The sequence below is a fragment of the Moschus berezovskii genome, chromosome 11 (assembly GCF_049115385.1).
Source record: "Moschus berezovskii isolate FMDL1 chromosome 11, NW_MosBer_1.0, whole genome shotgun sequence".
NCBI classification, from domain to species: domain Eukaryota; kingdom Metazoa; phylum Chordata; class Mammalia; order Artiodactyla; family Moschidae; genus Moschus; species Moschus berezovskii.
This window is the reverse complement of record NC_142470.1, coordinates 11,525,745-11,542,957: the sequence shown is the minus strand read 5'-3', so window position 1 is coordinate 11,542,957 and position 17,213 is coordinate 11,525,745. Positions and strand designations below refer to the sequence as shown.

Genomic DNA, 17,213 nt, shown 5'->3' with positions numbered 1-17,213 from the left:
TTCCTGGCACACAGTAGGCACTCAGTACAGACTGGCTGCTGCCCTTCTGTCCCAGTGAAGGAAAATGGAACCTTAAAGCATTGAGACTAGGGCTACCCTTTATGGGCCCTAAGTGCAGGATAATGGAACCCAGTGATGTATGAGAGCCAGTTTACATAGGCTGGTGAGAGCTAACTGTTAAATGAGAGCAGGTTGTTAAATATTTGGGAATTGCAGGGCAGTTGTTGATAGGTTTAAATTAGCCGTGCCGGGAGTGCTTTACACCATTGAAATTGGCAAATGCAACATTACGGATTTTTTTTTTTTTTTTCTAGTAAAAGCATATAAGTATGGGATTTGCCGGAAGTAGGAAGTGACTCATGGTATCATTATGCTTATGTTACAGATGAGACCCTGGAGCTATTAATAGCTGTGCCAGCAAAATGTTTCTGCCTATCACTTATAAATTACAGTCTCACTATTTCCCCTCTATGTGACCTTGAGCGTCAATGACCTCTCTGAGCCTGTTTTGTCAGACAGAGAAACCAAAGCAAATAGCTGGCTATATGGGCTTCCCTGGTAGCTCAGTTGGTAAAGAATCCGCCTGCAATGCAGGAGACCCCGGTTTGATTCCTGAGTTGGGAAGATCTGCTGGAAAAGGGATAGGCAACATACTTCAGTATTCTTGGGCTTCCCTTGTGGCTCAGCTGGTAAAGAATCTGCCTGCAATTCTGGAGACCTGGGTTCGATCACTGGGTTGGGAAAGTTCCCTGGAGAAGGGAAAGGTTACACACTCCAGTATTCTGGCCTAGAGAATTCCATGGACTGTATAGTCCATGGATGGGGTCGCAAAGAATCGGAAACGATTGAGCGACTTTCACTTTCAAAGAAAAGCAACCCTGGCACCCACCTCACAGGTTTGTTGGAATTATTAAAAGAAATGACCATTGTAAAAGGTAAAGTGCTAGTTTCTGAGCCTGACAAACAGTTGATACTAATATTCTTTTCAGCCAGGAGCTGGCTTGCTTTCTTCATCTCATAATAATCTGGTGAGAAACTTTCTTAACGAGGAAACTGAGGCTCTGGTTGGTGAGGTGGCTTGTTCAGGGCTGTGCTGCTTGGAGGCGGCAAACCAGACTCTGAAACCTGGTCTGATGGGCTCCAAGGCTAGATTTCTGCCAAGGGTCTTGGCCCCAGCCCAGTTCTAGGGGACTGATTGCACAGTTGGGTTGTGGTATTTGGCAACTGGCTGTAGGCAGAATGTGTGAAGTCAAAATGGCTGCCTAGCTCAGGTCGGCCAGAGCAACTCCGGCTCAGAACCCAAAGTCCACAGCTTTGAGCTGAGCAGCGCCCAAACACGCCTCCTTCTTCAGGGGCTCTGGAGCCCCCCAGAACTTACTGCCTCACCTGTGGTGTACCTCTCGACCCATACACCCTGGCACGGGGGAAATCACCCTAAAAGAGCAATGGCCACCCCAGACCAAGTCCCTCAGAAAATCCCTGAATGAGGGAAAATGGATTTTCTTTCCTAAGGATGGGTTAGAGCTTCTCTGCCCCGACTCCTGGCTCCGAGGTTTGCTTTGGGGCTGGGGGTAGGGAGTGGCAGTGCAAGCCACTCCCCAGAGAAACTTAAACCAGCCTTTCCTGATTCCCCCCTCCCCTCTGCCTCTTCACTCCCACTCCTGTTCTGCCAGCCTCCAGTCTCCATCTGGTCCCTCCTCTCCATGCCCCCCGAGACAATCCTGGCAGGTCCCAATGCCTGGAAAAATTACACCCATTCCCAGCAAGCTGGGGGTAGGGCTGGGAAACCCAGCAACCAAATGCCCATGTCCTCCTTCAAAGCTTCCCTCACAGGGAGGATCCGGGGTCAATAGATAGATGGTGTCATCAGCCCTAAATCCAGAGGTTCCCTTGCTTCCATCTGCTCTGAGGACAGCCAGTCCTGAGTGGGTCAGGGGAGCCCTCAGGCCCAGAGGAGACTTAGCTTAGCCCCATGTCCCAGGAGTTTCAGAGAGGGGCACCTGGGCCTGTCTCCTGGCCCCCAAAGTCAAGTGGACACCTGGATGCTTCGCGGAGAAATACAGCCAGCATGAGACCCTGCTGGCTCAGTTCAAAGCAGAACTCTGGACCCATTAGATGGCCCTTTAAACTGCGTTTTAGACAAATTGGTTAACCTCCCCAGATTAATCTTCTCATCTGTAAACTTTCTTATCTGGGAAATCAACACCAATATCATAGAGCCAATGCTTAGACTACTCAAGGGCATGGCTCAGTGCCCGACTGAGATGATCAGTTATTTATTTACCTGACAAGTTATTGTTTTATTTCAGCTGGACAACAGGGTGACCATATAGTTTATTGTCTAATCCAGGACACTTCTGAGAGTGAAAGGGGACACTACCATTGATGCCAGGACAATAGGCATAGCCCAGAACTGTCCTGGGCATGCAGGGACTTCCGGTCATACCACGAACCTTAAGGGTTTCTTGTGCCAGGCTCTGGGCACCTGCAGGCAAATCCATCACCACCGCTCCCCCAGGGAAGAGAGAGAAGAAGTCACAGCCAGAGAATCGCTCAGCTCAATATCAGGAGGAACAAGCAAGCAGAAAGTGAAGTCCCAGTGTTTTGTGAGCTTATGAAAATCCTCCAGAAGCCAAAATGACATTTCCATGGTTCCCTGTCTCCGTGTCTGATGCCTCTAAGGCAGCCACAAATGCCAAACCTTTTAAATAGGTGCATAGTGGCAGGGACTGATAGAACACCCACTCCCTTGTTAAGTTGATATCAGCAGTCTCTGAGTCTGTTTCCGTATCTGCAAAGTGGGCAACTGGGCATCAGTAGCTCAAAGCGTAGTTGGCGAGGTCAGCTAGGAGAGCATACACAAAAAGCACAGTCCTTGGTGATCATTACAAGTCAGGAGTTTAATCTGTTCACTGAAATGCCAGTCACCGGAGGTCGGTGGCGGGAGCTGCAGGGAGGTGCAGGATTGTAGTAACATCATCGAGTGCATCTCTGTCTCTTATTGGCTGCATGGCCTTGAACCAGTCCCATCTGTAAAGTGAGAGCTGGAATGACAGGGTTAGGGTTACCCAAAGGACACCCCCCACCCCTGCCCATCTTAAGGATGACAGTCCCACATCCCGGGGCCTCCTGAGTGTAGGGTGTACCATGTTAAGCCTCTAGCAGACTCAAACTTGGTGACTAAGGCTGCCAAAGGCTGGGGGAGAGAATGTTTAGCAGGTCCTATCGCAGGATCAGCAAAGCAGGAAAAACTTATAAGACGGCAAAAGGCAGAAGAGCCCTGACACCCTGCACTTACTGTATGGTTCCTTAGAACCTCATCTTAGCCTCCCAAGATCCTCCAGCCCAGGGGGAACAGCACTTAATTCTACACCAAGCATTTTCAGAAATACAATTTCGTGTGACCAGTGTCACCCCATGACAGAATCTAACTGTCCCCATTTTACAGATGAGCAAACTGAGGCCTAGAATGAAGACATGGATTGCCTGAACTTGCACAACGAGTTTTCAACTTTCAGAAGAACCCATGTCTGGGCTCTTTCATTGACCCAACATATCTCTGGAGCTGAGAATAATAAAAATGGAAAAAATTAGCCCCCAAAGCCAAGTCTCACAAATGAACTTGGGTCCACTGGAGAAACAACCCTTCTAAGTCCCTCCAAATGTTTACGGTTTTTCTTGTTCCCAAATCAGACTGTAAATTCACGAGGGCAGGGCCCATGGCTGAAACTTCTGTCATCTCCCACAGTGTTTAGAACAGTACACAGAGCAGCTGCCTGCTAAATGTGGATTAAAATACTACACAGTCATAAAAAAGGAAATAGTTTTTTGTGGAGTGATAGGAAGTTAGCCTCCAAAAACTGAAGGAAATACAAGGGGTATAGCACTGTAGATCAGATGCTATCACTTGTGTGAAAACAAAGAGAAGAAAAAAATACAGACACACATGTATACATACACACCCACACAAAACACAGTGTCTGGAAACAGTGTGTTTGGCAACACTTATTCCCTCCAGGGAAAAGGAGATAACTGGGGACTAGGCTGGAGACTTTCCACTATTTTTTTCTGCACCTCTTAACTTTGAACTGTGGGCAAGTATTACATAGTCAAGTAAATAAATCAATATTTAAAAATTAAACTAGCTAAAAATAAAGTTTGTTATTTCATTATTTTTTTCTTTTTAAAACTTTATTTCAACATAACTACACTTATAGGAATACATTCATATGGGTTAATAAAAAGAAATTCAAGTTTAACTTATTCTACACAATTTAGACCAAAAACCTGGTACGTGATTTGCTTTAAAAAAAGAAAAGAAGAGAAAACACGATTTGCAATCTGGTTTATTTTTCATCTATTAGAAATGTATGTAAAAGATCCCCCATCAAATGCTGCTAAAGCAAACAAGAACTTTAGAAATTAACCTCTGTCTCTGAAAACCGACGTGTATTGCACTATAAACGTTTATAAAACTGGTGCAACAAAACATTGTTGTAAAGGTTTGTTATTTTCCAAAGTGAGCCATACAATGTCATGGAGGGGTGTGATGCTTCCTGCATTCCTGGTCCTTACCAAAAGGTTCGATTGGTTTCCCAGCTTGCGCTGAGCAACGGGAAATCCTAGAAGGTCAAGGTCGCATTTGGCCATTCATGAAACTGACATTGGGTCACACAGGGAGTGAAGGGCAGGGCTGGGGTGGGACGGAGCCATGAGCCCAGTCCCGACTGCCTCACCAGCTAGCTAGCTGGGTTTGCTGCTCTTGAAAATCCCCGTAAACGCTTGTGAAACGTCTTGGTCAGACACACAGACGTCAAGAGGTGAGGAGAAACACGGCAGAGAAGCGGCTCCAATTTCTTAAGGTACAGTCTGAATCCCCACAATGCGGTGACCTTTGCAAGTAACCAAGGTGACCCTGAAGTTTATCATCTAAATCAAGACACTTTTGAAGTGAAAAGTTGTGCTATTAATAATCACACTCTCAGAGGACGACAAGTACAAAGAAGAGTTTCTGGGTAAACCCAGACCACAAATGTCCACCACTGGGAAGTTGGTAACAGAACATTTTGGACAAAGGGCCTTCAAAAAAGGCAGTCTGATCCTAGTACATTATGGCTCCCTCTTCCCCGACTACCACTCACCCAAAATAATGACAACAGTATAAGCTTTGTATAACCCAGAATCCATCTGGGCTGGGTCCTAACCACCTTAGACTTTCTTCTCTGAACTTCAGCTTCTTTATCTGTAAAACACAAATCCTGACCCCCGCCACCCCGACCACCGCCCCCCTTGCCTCGAGGGATACAGGGAGGATGCAGAGAAGGATGGAGAAGGTGCCCAGCAAGAGTAGTTTCTTTTCCCCTAACGCCAAGAGATAATGAAACGACACAGGCTTAATCCTGAAACCCTTGAGGGTGAACAGAGAGCCGGGTTCACAAATGCGTGGGAAGAAGTGTCAGGCACCGTGTGTGGGGAGACGTTGATGCTAATTCTGGGAGTCGTTTTGCAAAGCACCTCTTCACGGTGACTCATCTGGGGACTCGCAGAAAAATCCTTTGCATTAAAAACAAAAGTCGAGTGTGGCTCTGGTTGCACTGTACCCTTTCTCTCTACCAATCGCTGCCATGTCTGGGGTAGTGAGGCTGAGGCAGGGCATTTGCAGGGTCTCTGGGCAGAGCTTAACCTGATTTTCCCCCCAGCATGTCACCAGGGGCTGGGTCCAGGCCAGAGGGAAGGAAGTAGGAAGTGAAGAGGAAGGCCAGGAAAACTGGGTGGAGATGACTCCTCTCCATGCCCCCAAGTCCTGCTGTGGCACCCTCCTATCTCTGGAAGCCTACAGCGATGCCCCAGCCCCTCCTGTTCCTGAATGATATGCCCAGAGGGAGGGAAGGTAGTGAAAGACTTCTTCAATCCCCTAACACTCAGCAGCAGCCAACAGCTGGCCTGCAGCCAGACCTGTCTCAGCTGCTGGCGGCTGGCTGTGTGACCTACAGCCCATGTCTTGACCTCTCTGAGCCTCAGTTTCCTAACTGGGAGGACATTGGGACCATCTGTTACAGGGGCTCTGTGAGGATGGAAACAGACTTTACAAATGGTAGATTCTTACACAGGGAAGTGTGGAGTGCTTCTTTTTCTCTTTAATAAGACTTTTTTTTTTGCTGCATCTGGTCTTGGTTGCAGCCCATGGGGTCCTCACCGTGATGTGTGGGCTCAGCAGTTTCAGTGCCTGGACTTAGCTGCACACAAGATCTCACTTCCCTGACCAGAGATCCAATCTGTGTCCCCAGTATTGAAAAGTGGATTCTTGACCACTGGACCACCAGGGAAGTCCCCTCGGAGCTTCTTTTCTCAGTGGTCTGATGCTTCTCTCAGTTTCCTTCAAAGAGGAATTTCAGGTTCTTGCTCTGTAGCTTACTAGCATGGTCCTTGGAACACGGGGCCTATCCTACACACAGAAGACCATTTTCCTCACTCCCTCATACAAACCTCCATTCAAACCTCTCACCTCATCAGAGAGGCCTTCTCCCAGCACTCTCTATGAGAAAGCACCCCTGGGGGGCTCTCCTCCCACTTCCCTGCTTTAATTTTTCCACCAAACCTATTTTCCTTGCCATGCCAGACACTTTTCTTTCTTCCCTACCCTTCACCCCTAGATTGAAGCCCCATGACAGTCCGGGTTATAATTTCTTTATCACAGTATCCCAGTGCCTAGAATAGCATCTGACCCATAGAAGGCACGGGGAGATATGTGTTGAGTGAATGAATGAGTATTTGCTGCACAAATATAGCCAATATCACCCACTTACTACTAAGTGTGCCCTATTTTGTCTCAGATCTTCTAATACTTTCTACTGTTTTATGCAACATTTATTTTTTATATTTAACTCTTTAATCTACCTGACACTTATTGTGAAGTATATCATGTGAGGTAAGGCTGTAAAGAGATCCCCAGCTAACGGCTAACCAATTTGTAGAATGATCCACTCATTTCTGTCGGCTTGTGGAAGGGCTGGTTCCTCTGGACTCACTGACTGCTGTCCCTTCTAGTATCAGCAGCACCGAGGTATGCTGCTAGATTGGGCACGCAGACACTGGACTCAAACCGTCTACAGTCCAGTTTCCAGCTCAACCACTTACCAGCTGGGTGACTGTGGACAAGGGAATTTGCTTCTCTCAGCTTCAGTTCTGATTTCCCAGGTGGCTCAGAAGCAGAGAAACCACCTGCCAATGCAGGAGACACAAGAAGCGTAGGTTTGATCCCTGGGTGAGGAAGATCTCCTAGAGTAGGAAGAGGCAACCCACTCCAGTATTCTTGCCTGGAAAATCCCACAGATAGAAGAGCCTGGTGGGCTATACAGTCCATGGGGTCACAGAGTCAGACACAACTGGACATACACACGTAAGCTTCAGTTCCAGGCCTCATTTACCCCCATCTGTAAAATGGGCATGAAAGCAGCACAAAGCCTCCTTCAAATAATGGCTGTGGGATTGAATAGCACCAGGCTGGCAAAGTGTGCAGCCCTCAGTCCAGCACACAGTGGGTGTTCAGTTGTTGCCAGAGATTCCAGCCAGTTGAAACATGCTCACTCACTGGGCAAATAGGCCTGGTGGGCATCCCCTGGTGCCAGCACAGCCACCACAATGGGCAGCTGGCAGGCAGCCAATATCAGGCCTTGGTTCCTGCCCTCCTGGGGGACACGGCACAGTTTTGCATGTGGAGGAAAAGCCCAGAGTGTGGAAACAGGAACTGTTTGGGCCAACTTTGGGGGGTGGGGTCCTCCAAGCAAGTGAAGCAGGGAACTGAGCTGCTGCCCTTGGGCCCCCATGCGGATTCTTGTCTCCTCAGGGGGGGTGTTAGGCATTCATTAATAGCGTCTCACTTCTTCCAGAAAACTCTGCACACTGACCTTTACTAGGTTTGGGGTCCGCAAAGGAAGTGGGGAGCTACAGATGAGACCGTGGCCCTCTCTGGGCAGAGTGGCGTCTTCACCACATGGAGATACCCTTGGAGCCTCCTTCAGTGTCCGCGTTCAGCAGGCGTGAAATAAGTGCTTATTGATTAGCCAGTTTCAATAGGACCAGGGCTGTGACTGAGCAATGTTAAGTGGTGGGTACCCAAGGATGCATGGCAGGGTCCACAGGGCTGCCTGACCGCGGACCCTAACCCTAAGTGTCCAGAGTCTGAGAAGAAGGGGAGACGCTGGGCCCGACTCACAGTGAGAGTCTGGGCCTCAGTTTCCCCAGCTTTGAAGTGGGGAGGGGCTCCTAGGCTAACCGGGAGGTGGAGAGGGCGCCGCCCGGCGCGCCCCCAAGCCTGCGTGGCGGCAGCGCGCACGAGCACAGGGGGCGGCGCGGGCCCGCGGCGGGGAGGGGCGGGAGCGCGCGCGCGGGCCCGCGCAGGAGGCGGCGGAACCCAGCGAACGGGCGTGCGGGCCGCGGCGCCGCCAACTCGTGTGGGACCCGCCGCTCCCGCCGGTCCGCGCGCCGGTCCTCCCGCCGGCCGCCGAGCCCGCCCGCGAGCCGGTGAGTGGCCTGGGGCCCGGGGCCCGGCCGGATCGGGCCGGGGAAGGGGCGGGGGCCGGGCCGCGGGGCCGTCACCCACACGGGCCGAGGGAGTGCGCGTGCCCGCCCGCGCGCCCGAGGCTCCGCGGGGAGAGCGGGCGGGTGTGCACGCGGGAGGTCGGGGCGAGCGTGAGCGTGAGTCTTGAGTGTGTCCCGGGCCGTGCGTCCGAGCGCGCGTGGGCGGCGTGTCCTTGTGCCACTCCGGGTGTGTTCGCGGGAGTGTGCGCGAGCCTGGGGCCGAGTTGGTGCGTGTGCACCACGGAGAGTAGGGGTTGCGGGGTTTGGTGTGAGTGAGTGCGGGGCGAGCGGGCCCGGCTCCCCCTTAACCCATTTATTGAGTGTTTACTATGTGCCAGGCGCTTCATGTGAGATTTCATTTTTGAGACTGAGAATGTGTGGATTCTGGGGGATATGTGCGTGCGCGCATACGTGTGAGTGTTCGCAAGTGATTTGTGTGCGTGTTTATGAGCCTTTGAGGACAAAAGCGCACATATGTGGATGTGAGGGTGTAACTTGTGTACAGGAGTGTGTGAGTATGTTTACTGTAGAGGCCGAGGGCCCCCTTTGCGCCCACCAGGCCTACTGCCCTGATGTGCCTGCCGCTGGCTCCCATGCCAGGGAACCCATGGAGAGAAGTATGCCTGGCCTGGGCACCCAGTGGGTGCTGGGCCATCTTGGGTGCTGGGCCATCTCTGGTGAATGAGAGGAAGGGGTCAGATGTCACAGCCCAGCCCGACCTGGGCAGGGACACTGGCAGGACCCTCCATGCGGCTCCAGACGGAGCTGGAGCCTTTTGGCCTGACACTGGAGGACTTGTGTTCAATTTTCCTAAATACTCTTCTGGGTCCCCCGGCTTTATTCTTGCCCCCTCTGGCCCTGGTGCATTTTAACCCTTTCACCAGGCCTGGGGTGCAGCTGACCCTGGGGAGACCAGTGGGGAGACCAGGGGTCCCAGGATACCTGTCTGTGTATGTGGGGGTCTCTCTCCGCCTGCCTTGCTAAGTAGATAGATCTTCATCTAATTTATTTGTATGGAGCCTGGGCTCCAGGAGGGAGCCCCTCAGATGGTGACAAATTGATCATAGCAGGCTTGGGACACAGTCTTCTGAGGTCTGTCCTTGAAGTTTTGATTGACAGGTTTTGTGTGTGTGTGCTTTATAAATGTTGAAAATCTCTGCAGTCAAAAGTCTTAACTGCTTTAAGGCAAACTTTAAAAACTGGAGCTCCCTAGTTCCTCTGGAGTGTCAAAATTCGGCTTGCCTTTCTGAGGGGAACATGTCGTCTTAGGAGCTCAGTGTGTGCGCAGGCGAACCTTGGAGGCACATTTAAAAGCTGTGGCGTTAATGGAAGAAGAATTTCATTGAAAGGGATGCAGAGCCTGCCGAAAGCGCCTGTTCCCCACGCAGCAGCTTACCGAGTGAACTTTGGACGTCTTCTTTTAGCAAACAAAACCTGGAAGGAAACAAAAACGACCCACATTCTTTTTCTTTTTTGTTCTAAAAAATGAAAAACAAAACCCACCTCTGGGTGTGCTGGAAAAGCAGCCTCCCCTTCCCCCAGCAAGGCCAGGCCCTCCCCCGATCCCCCACCCCCAAATAAAATATGCCTGTGGGGAGCTGTGGATGAGTCACTTGCTGGCAGAGAGCCCCACGGGCAAACATTTGGGAAGGTTCTTGCCTAACTTCCCAGAAGAAAGGCCCAGGATTTAAAATGGTCCCTGTGGTTTGTCAGCCTCTGCCGTCCCGTCTGCTTCGGAAATGACTAAAAAGTAGTTTCTACCTCCACAAAATAAAGTCTCAGACTTAAGCAGCAGCCCAGGTTGGTATGGGTAGAGGGCCGCTCAGGTTTGAAGAAACGGAGCTCCTGGCTTTGCCAAATGGCACTTCTGGAGGCTTCGAACAAGAAAGCAGGGGAAGGGAAATCACATTTATGAAGCACTCACTGTGTGCTGGACACTGTTCTGGGCACCGTAATCCTTCCAAAAGTTAGGCTGTGGAGCACAGTTCTGGCTTTAAATGCACAAGGAAATTAAGGCTCTTAGAGCTCAAGCCATGTCCTGGGACCACAGAGAGGAAGTAGAGGCAGAATCCTGTCCCCTGCCTGACTTCAAGCCCATCCTCTTTCCACTGGACCAGGTGCTGAGTGCTTTAACTACATACACTTAGTTTTCACTGTGAGGTAGGGGTTATTATCTCCATTTTACAGATGAGAAAACTGAGGCTCAGTGATGAAATGATGTGCATAATTTTATGAAAGTTATGCACTATGGCTAATGGCCACCGTTTATTAAGGGTATTCCATGTGCTGAGCATGGTACTAAAAGCTTGAAGTGCCTTATTTCATTCAGTCCACTCACCAACACCATGAAATGGGAACAATCAATGATGCCTGTTTTGCAGATGAGGGCACTGGGCACAGAGAGATTAAACAGCTTACAGAAGATTCCATGCTGATATGCTGTTGACCTTGAACTTGAACCCAAGCTTGACTGAGCAGAGCCCTTCATCTGTCTGGCGCAGTGTAAAGGTTTGGGGTTGTTATTCTGATCCTACAGAGAGGAAGATGGAGGTTAAGTAACTTGGGCAAGGTCATTGACTGGCAAATGGCAAAGTCAGGATCCAAACCCACATCTCTGATTGCAGAGTTGAGGTTCTTAACTTTAAACCAGGTCTGTCTGCCTTTGTCCTGCTGTGGTTGCTTGCTGGGCTCCTCTTCCTGGGAGAGGTCTTCCTGAGGGCACTGCCATCCTTGCTTCTCCCCTCTGGCCCCTCTGGTGCAGGTGACCAACGCCCAGGGCCAGTGCTATCAGATAGAAAGGACCACAGTTCACATTTCTTCTTTCCTCTCAAAGTGCCAAAAATTGGTTTCAGAAGGGAAGTGTCAAAACAATTGTCAAAAAGAGAAGAGTATTCCCTTCCCCTTCTCTGGTCAGACCAAGCCAGGGAGCTGGAGGGTGGAGAGTGGAGTGCCCTGGTGAGTCATCTGAGATTAAATATGGGTTGGCACCTCCAGTCTTGTGTGGGGAGGAAGCAAGCTAGGACACTGCCGTCAGGAAGAGCCTGGCATGCTGACCCCTGGTGAGGGCGAGTTACCTCTGTGGGGCCTAACTCTCAATTCTGAATATCTGACAACAGCATCATTTCTATGTAGGCTTCTTGTCACTTGCCATTTCAGTCCCGTGCCTGTCTCTCTTCCCGGTTCGTTTCCAGTTTACATGACGGTTTATACGACACTGTACTAGAATGGAATGCTATGTGCGAAGATCTGTGTGGTTTGGGGTGTGGGGTGCCCCGTACCTGTCCTTTGGTATTGAAAGGAAAAGGTATCTCTCTCCCTTCTGTGTGTTCTGCAAATTGATGAACATTTGCAAATTGCCTTGAGATGCGTTAATTTAAGGTGTGAAATAATAGATCTTGTGCGAAGGCCCAGCCACATTTCTGGCATGGTGGATTTCTCTCCCGTCTGGCCTGTGATTTAGGGAGGTAAAAATAGTCCTTCTTTCTACATTTTTATCTCTCTCTCTCTTTTTTTTTTTTTTTGCTGATGTCATTCTTAGGAAGCGGTTTTGCCCATGCCACGGGCCTTGCCTTGGCCATCTCTTCGGATGGTGGTCAGAACTTGGAGCTCTGGGGAGAGGGTGCTCGTGGAATGAGGGGTTGTCTGAGTGTGAAACTGGTTTGAAATGAGCGGGGCGATGGATGGCCCAGCTTGGCCAAAGACCCTCAGTGGCTTTTTGGTACTTGGCCATTTTCTCACTTCTGACTCTTGGGTAGTGACAAGATAGTCTTTGGGAAAATGTTAATTTAAAGAGGAAAAAATTAGGCCAATGGCTTCATCCATCCCTGCCTGATCTGGGTGACATCTACACAGTCCCTTCCTTTGGCCCAAACTGAATTAAGCCAACGGCCTCCTCTGACTTGACATCTAGACAGAAGCTGACACTGGGGCAAATCGGTTGGTGGTGTAATTTCCTGTGACGTTCAGTTTGGGAACTTGGACTTGCATTTGGGAACTTGGACTTGCAGAGTGATCTAGCGTTTTGACATCTGTCCCTCTAACAAGACTTGCTTGTGTGGAAACAGACCCTCATACACAGCCTCTGCTGTTGTCTCCAGTTCTGGTTTTTTCCACAGACCGCTTCTCCGGTGGTCTGGTGGCAAAGGCCGGGTCTCCAAGCCACGCCTTCTTGGCGTCTGCTGCAGGATCACTGCACCCCAAACCGACTCGGGGCTGTAGCTGGCTCTGTGTGGGGGGTGCGGTGAGGGGTGAGTGACGGGCCTGGCGAATTGAAAGGTGGCCAGCTGGGATCTGAAAGGCATTCAGTTCCAACAGCCTTGATCCGCGTGGAGCCGGTCTTTCTCTGTCTTAGACATCTGCATGATGGTGACCTCACAGAAAAGAAAAAGGGGCTTTATGTAGGAATTCCGTAGAGTGTGAAGGAATTTGACAAGGGCAGGGGGAGGGAGGCGGCCATTGAGAGCCTGCAGACCCTGTGTTTCCTTGGAGTTGTTTAACCCTCTCACTTCAGAATTGGGCTGGGGGAAGGGACAGTGCTCATTTAAGGAGAACTTCTTGAGGCCCTGAGTTAAAGTTGAGGCCACTAGTGTTTAGTCCCTCTCTGGTTCCTGGCTGTCCTCAAAGTCTCGGATATTGGGGTTGTCGGGAAGAGACCTGCCTCAGTCGTGTCTGACTCTTTGCGACCCCATGGATTGTAGAGTCCATGGAATTCTCCAGGCCAGAATACTGGAGTGGGTAGCTTTTCCCTTCTCCAGGGGATCATCCCAACCCAGGGATCGAACCCAGGTCTTCCACATTGCAGGTGGATTCTTTACCAGCTGAGCCACGAGGGAAGTCCTGCCAGGGGACACTGTTACTTTATAAACCACCTTTGGCTCTGATCAGTCCAGGCTGCACATGAGGAATTTAGTAGGCTTGCCATCCAGAGAAGACCTGTGTGCGCATTTTACAGAACAGAAACTGAGGCCCAGGGAGAGGAGGGCACTCACAATCACATTGAAAATGTGAACTTTGGCACCCAGTGAGTGAGGTGGGAGGCTCAGACCTGCCACTTGTGAAGTCAGTCACTTCTGGTGGGGCCTCAGTTTCCTCATCCAGAAAACAGGGATGGTGTTATGACCTCATAAAATGTGAGGGACGAACTAAAATAATGTGTACAATATGCTCGGCACGTGGGTAACATCTCGTAAGTGTTTAATGAGAGACTAGGAGCTATTTAATTACCAAGGACCTGCCCAGGGTCGTCACAGGGCTGGGAAGCTCATCTCTTTGTCAGAAACATTTTCAGTGCCCCTGTATCTTGAGGCCTGAAACAAGGCTGAAAGGAAGGTTGTCGGGGGGCCCCTTCAGGTGCCGCTGAAGCACTTTTCTCTGACCATGACCCTCAGAATAGACCGTGGGGGAGACAGTGACAATTTGGAAAGATGCAGGATTTAAATGTCAGGGTGTCCCTAGGCATCTCAGGGAAATGTTTTGAAATCAGTATTTTGCTTTCTTGTCTACCTACTGTCCCTCCGCTGTCCCACCATGGCGAGGAAAGTGAACCTTATAAGTTTTTGGTGTGTCGTCTGGGAGTTGGAGGGTCTTGGGAAGCCCGGAGAGCTGTGTCAGCCTCGAAGTGTTATTAAGTGAGGCATATGTTTTGTTAATTATTTACACAGTGTCAGCCCCAACAGAGGTCTGTGCGGACAGAGCAGCTGTCATAGACCTGGGCCGGGACAGGTTGTTCTCGGTCGGAAGTGAGCAGGTGGCCCTCTCTGCCAGCAGGGTCCTCACAGAGGTTCTGTGCAGCGAGGGCTGAGGGAGTCTGTGCGTGTTTGGCGCCCCCTGTTAAAGCTTCCCTTATGGTTCAGCTGGTAAAGAATCCGCCTGAAATGCAGGAGACCTGGGTTCGAACCCTGGGTTGGGAAGATCCCCTGGAGAAGGGAAAGGCTACCCACTCCAGTATTCTGGCCTGGAAAATTCCCTGGACTGTGTAGTCCATGGGGTTGCAAAGAGTCGGACACGACTGAGCGACTTTCACTTCACTTAAGCCCCTGGGTTTCCCTCACGCTGGATTGTCTTCTCTGAGAGGAGAGATTTTTTCCCTTGGGACTGGCCACCTTCCTGAGGTGGCTTCTGTGGGCCTTTGTCCAGCTTTTCACATCTGAGACCCCGCCATGGTGTTTGTGGTGAGGGAAGGGCCTCAGTGGGCTCTGGAGATCTCTGAATCCCGTACCTCCCCAGCAGTCGCCTCAGGCTAGGGCTTCACATGGGCCCAGCCTCTACTTTCTCATCTGGCAAATGGGCCAGTAACACCAGGAGCAAGGCTCTTGATTCTGGGGCACTGTTTGGGGTGATTTGCCTTAGAAATCCAAGTTTAGGATTAGAATTCTGAAAAGGAAGGTCCTGGGATCAGAGCTTCCCCTGAGAGGCCACTAAGGATGAGGCACATCACCTCCCTGAAGGGGGAGGGGCAACCCGACTCGTCTTACGTGTTTTATATAAGGAGGTTTTGCTCAGAGGTCATTTTAATAAGAGAAGGTTCTTACATGAAATATTCAGAATCCGTAAATCCTTAGAGACAGAAAGCAGATTGGTGGTATGGGGGGCCAGGGAGAATGGGAAGAAGCTGCTTAATGGATCCCGGGTTTCCTTTGGGGTGATGAAGGTATTTTGGAGTTAGGGAGAGATTGTGGTTACACAACATTAGGAATGTACTAAATGCCCCTTAAGTTTTAATTTTCAAATGGTTAATTTTATGTGGAAAAACATTTTTATAAGGAAAGTTTCTGATGCTTAAAAGTAGAAGCTTAAAAGCCTCTCGTTTTACAGAAGGGGAGATTGAGGCCCAGAGAGAGGCTGCGACCAGCCTAAGGTCTCCCACACAGGCTGTGGCGGTTCTATGGCTGAAATCAGGTCATTCAACTTTCAGGCCCCGGCTCTGTCATGGCACCTGGGCCCAGGCCAGGGTGAGCAGTTCAATATGGAAGCAGAGCGCCCACTGTTGCGTGGGTTGAGTGGACCCCACTTTGTTAACCAGATACACCCCTGCTGGCTGCCATGTGGTCATCTGTCCACTCATTCACTGAAGAAATACGTCCTGACGTTCTGGGTCCAGGGTCATGCCCTGGGAGCTGGCATCGAGGCCCTCTAACAGCCCCGCCCCTGGGCCTCTCACCGCCTGGTAGGGACAGAAGTTGCGTCATGACCCCATTATGGGTGCTTGTGAGCAGTTTGCAGCAGGCACCCTTTGGGACTCACTATCTGGGGAAATGGGCTGGGGCGCGGGGAGCCTCCAGGAGGGAGGGGCTCCCCAGCTTTGAGGGAGACATGAGGTTTGCCAGGCAGGATGTTGAGGCCTGGAGGCCTGAGAAGGCTGAGATAAAGGGGCAGGTAAAACTGAGGGTGAGTGGGTGGGTGGGGCCGTGGGACGGGGAGCTGGGAGCCTGACTGGGGTCCAGGGTTGTGGGCAGACCCCAGGCTGTGCAAAGCCAGGAATTTCCTGCCACTTCCTCAGCCTGAGTCCTTCAATAGAGCCTTTGTCCCAGACACTGACTATGTGTTACATTCTGTTGTAACCCTTTATGTGGATTAACTCACTTCTTCCTCCTGCGGTTCTGTGACTCAGGTACCGTTATCCCCATCTGATGGACAAAGAAACAGAGAATCCAGGCTGTGTGGTGCTGATCACCATCAGCCTTTGTGTTCTGAGAAGCCTGTGTCGTGTGGCCTGGTCTGAAGGCTGCCATCTGGAAGTGCCCGTTGTGTGGGCTGTGAGTTAGTGGCCAGGCCCAGGGCATCGGAGAGGGCCTCTGGGCAGCTGGCAGGAAGAGTATGAACCAAGAGGCAAATAGTAGGAGAGGAGGTTCCCCCGGAGCCAAGCCCCCCAGGATCTGTAAGGTTTGGTCTTCATTGCAAGAGCAGCGGGGGGTCCCTGCTACTTCTACAGCGTTACTCTTCACCAATGTCCCACTCGTTCACTCTGCCCCAGCCACACAGCTTCCCTACTCTTCCTCAAACATGCCAAGCGAACTCCTGCCTCAGGGCCTTTGCACTTGCTGTCCTGGCTTCATGAAACCCTTTTCCTCCTAATACTCCCATGACTTGCTCCTAGCCTCCAGCAGGACACTGAAAAAGTCACTTCTCCAGAGAGACCTACCATCCCCACCCTATCAGAATTAATCTCCCGTCCTTCACTTGCCATTCCCTGGACTGGCTTTATTTGTTTTCAAGGCCCATACCCGCCCCTGGTATCATGTGTCTGTTATCTGCTCCCCAGAGTGGACCATGACTCCATGAGGGTATGACTTGGTCTGTGCACTGCAGCTGTACCTCAGTGTCCAGCACTGTGCCTAGCGATAGCAGATGCTCAGTTAACGTTTGTTGAGTGAATGGAGAGTTTTAAGTGTGTGAGTGGCAGAATCCTCGAAAAACGTTTAGGGACTTCCCTGGAGGTGCAGAGCTTAAGAATCTGCCTTCCAACGCAGGGAGCATGGGTTCGATCCCTGGCTGTGTGGGATCTTATGCCATGGGGCAGCTAAGCCCACATACCCCGACTTGAGAGCCCACAACTTGAGAGCTTGTGTACCGCCAGGAAGAGCCCATGCAGCCAAAAAAAAAAAAAGAATGTTTATATGGAGTTACCGAGCTGG

General features: G+C 50.7%; 1 protein-coding gene across 2 annotated transcripts in view; it reads left to right on the top strand.

Annotated features, from left to right (window-relative positions):
- Positions 1–8,364: 8,364 nt before the first annotated feature.
- The window catches only part of NEK6 (NIMA related kinase 6), an 88,593-nt gene continuing 79,744 nt past the window's right edge, over positions 8,365–17,213 (top strand). For both annotated transcript variants that reach the window (XM_055400933.2, XM_055400932.2), the window contains exon 1: positions 8,365–8,523. The gene's annotated coding sequence lies outside the window, so the exon portion shown is untranslated. The remainder of the gene's footprint in view (positions 8,524–17,213) is intronic.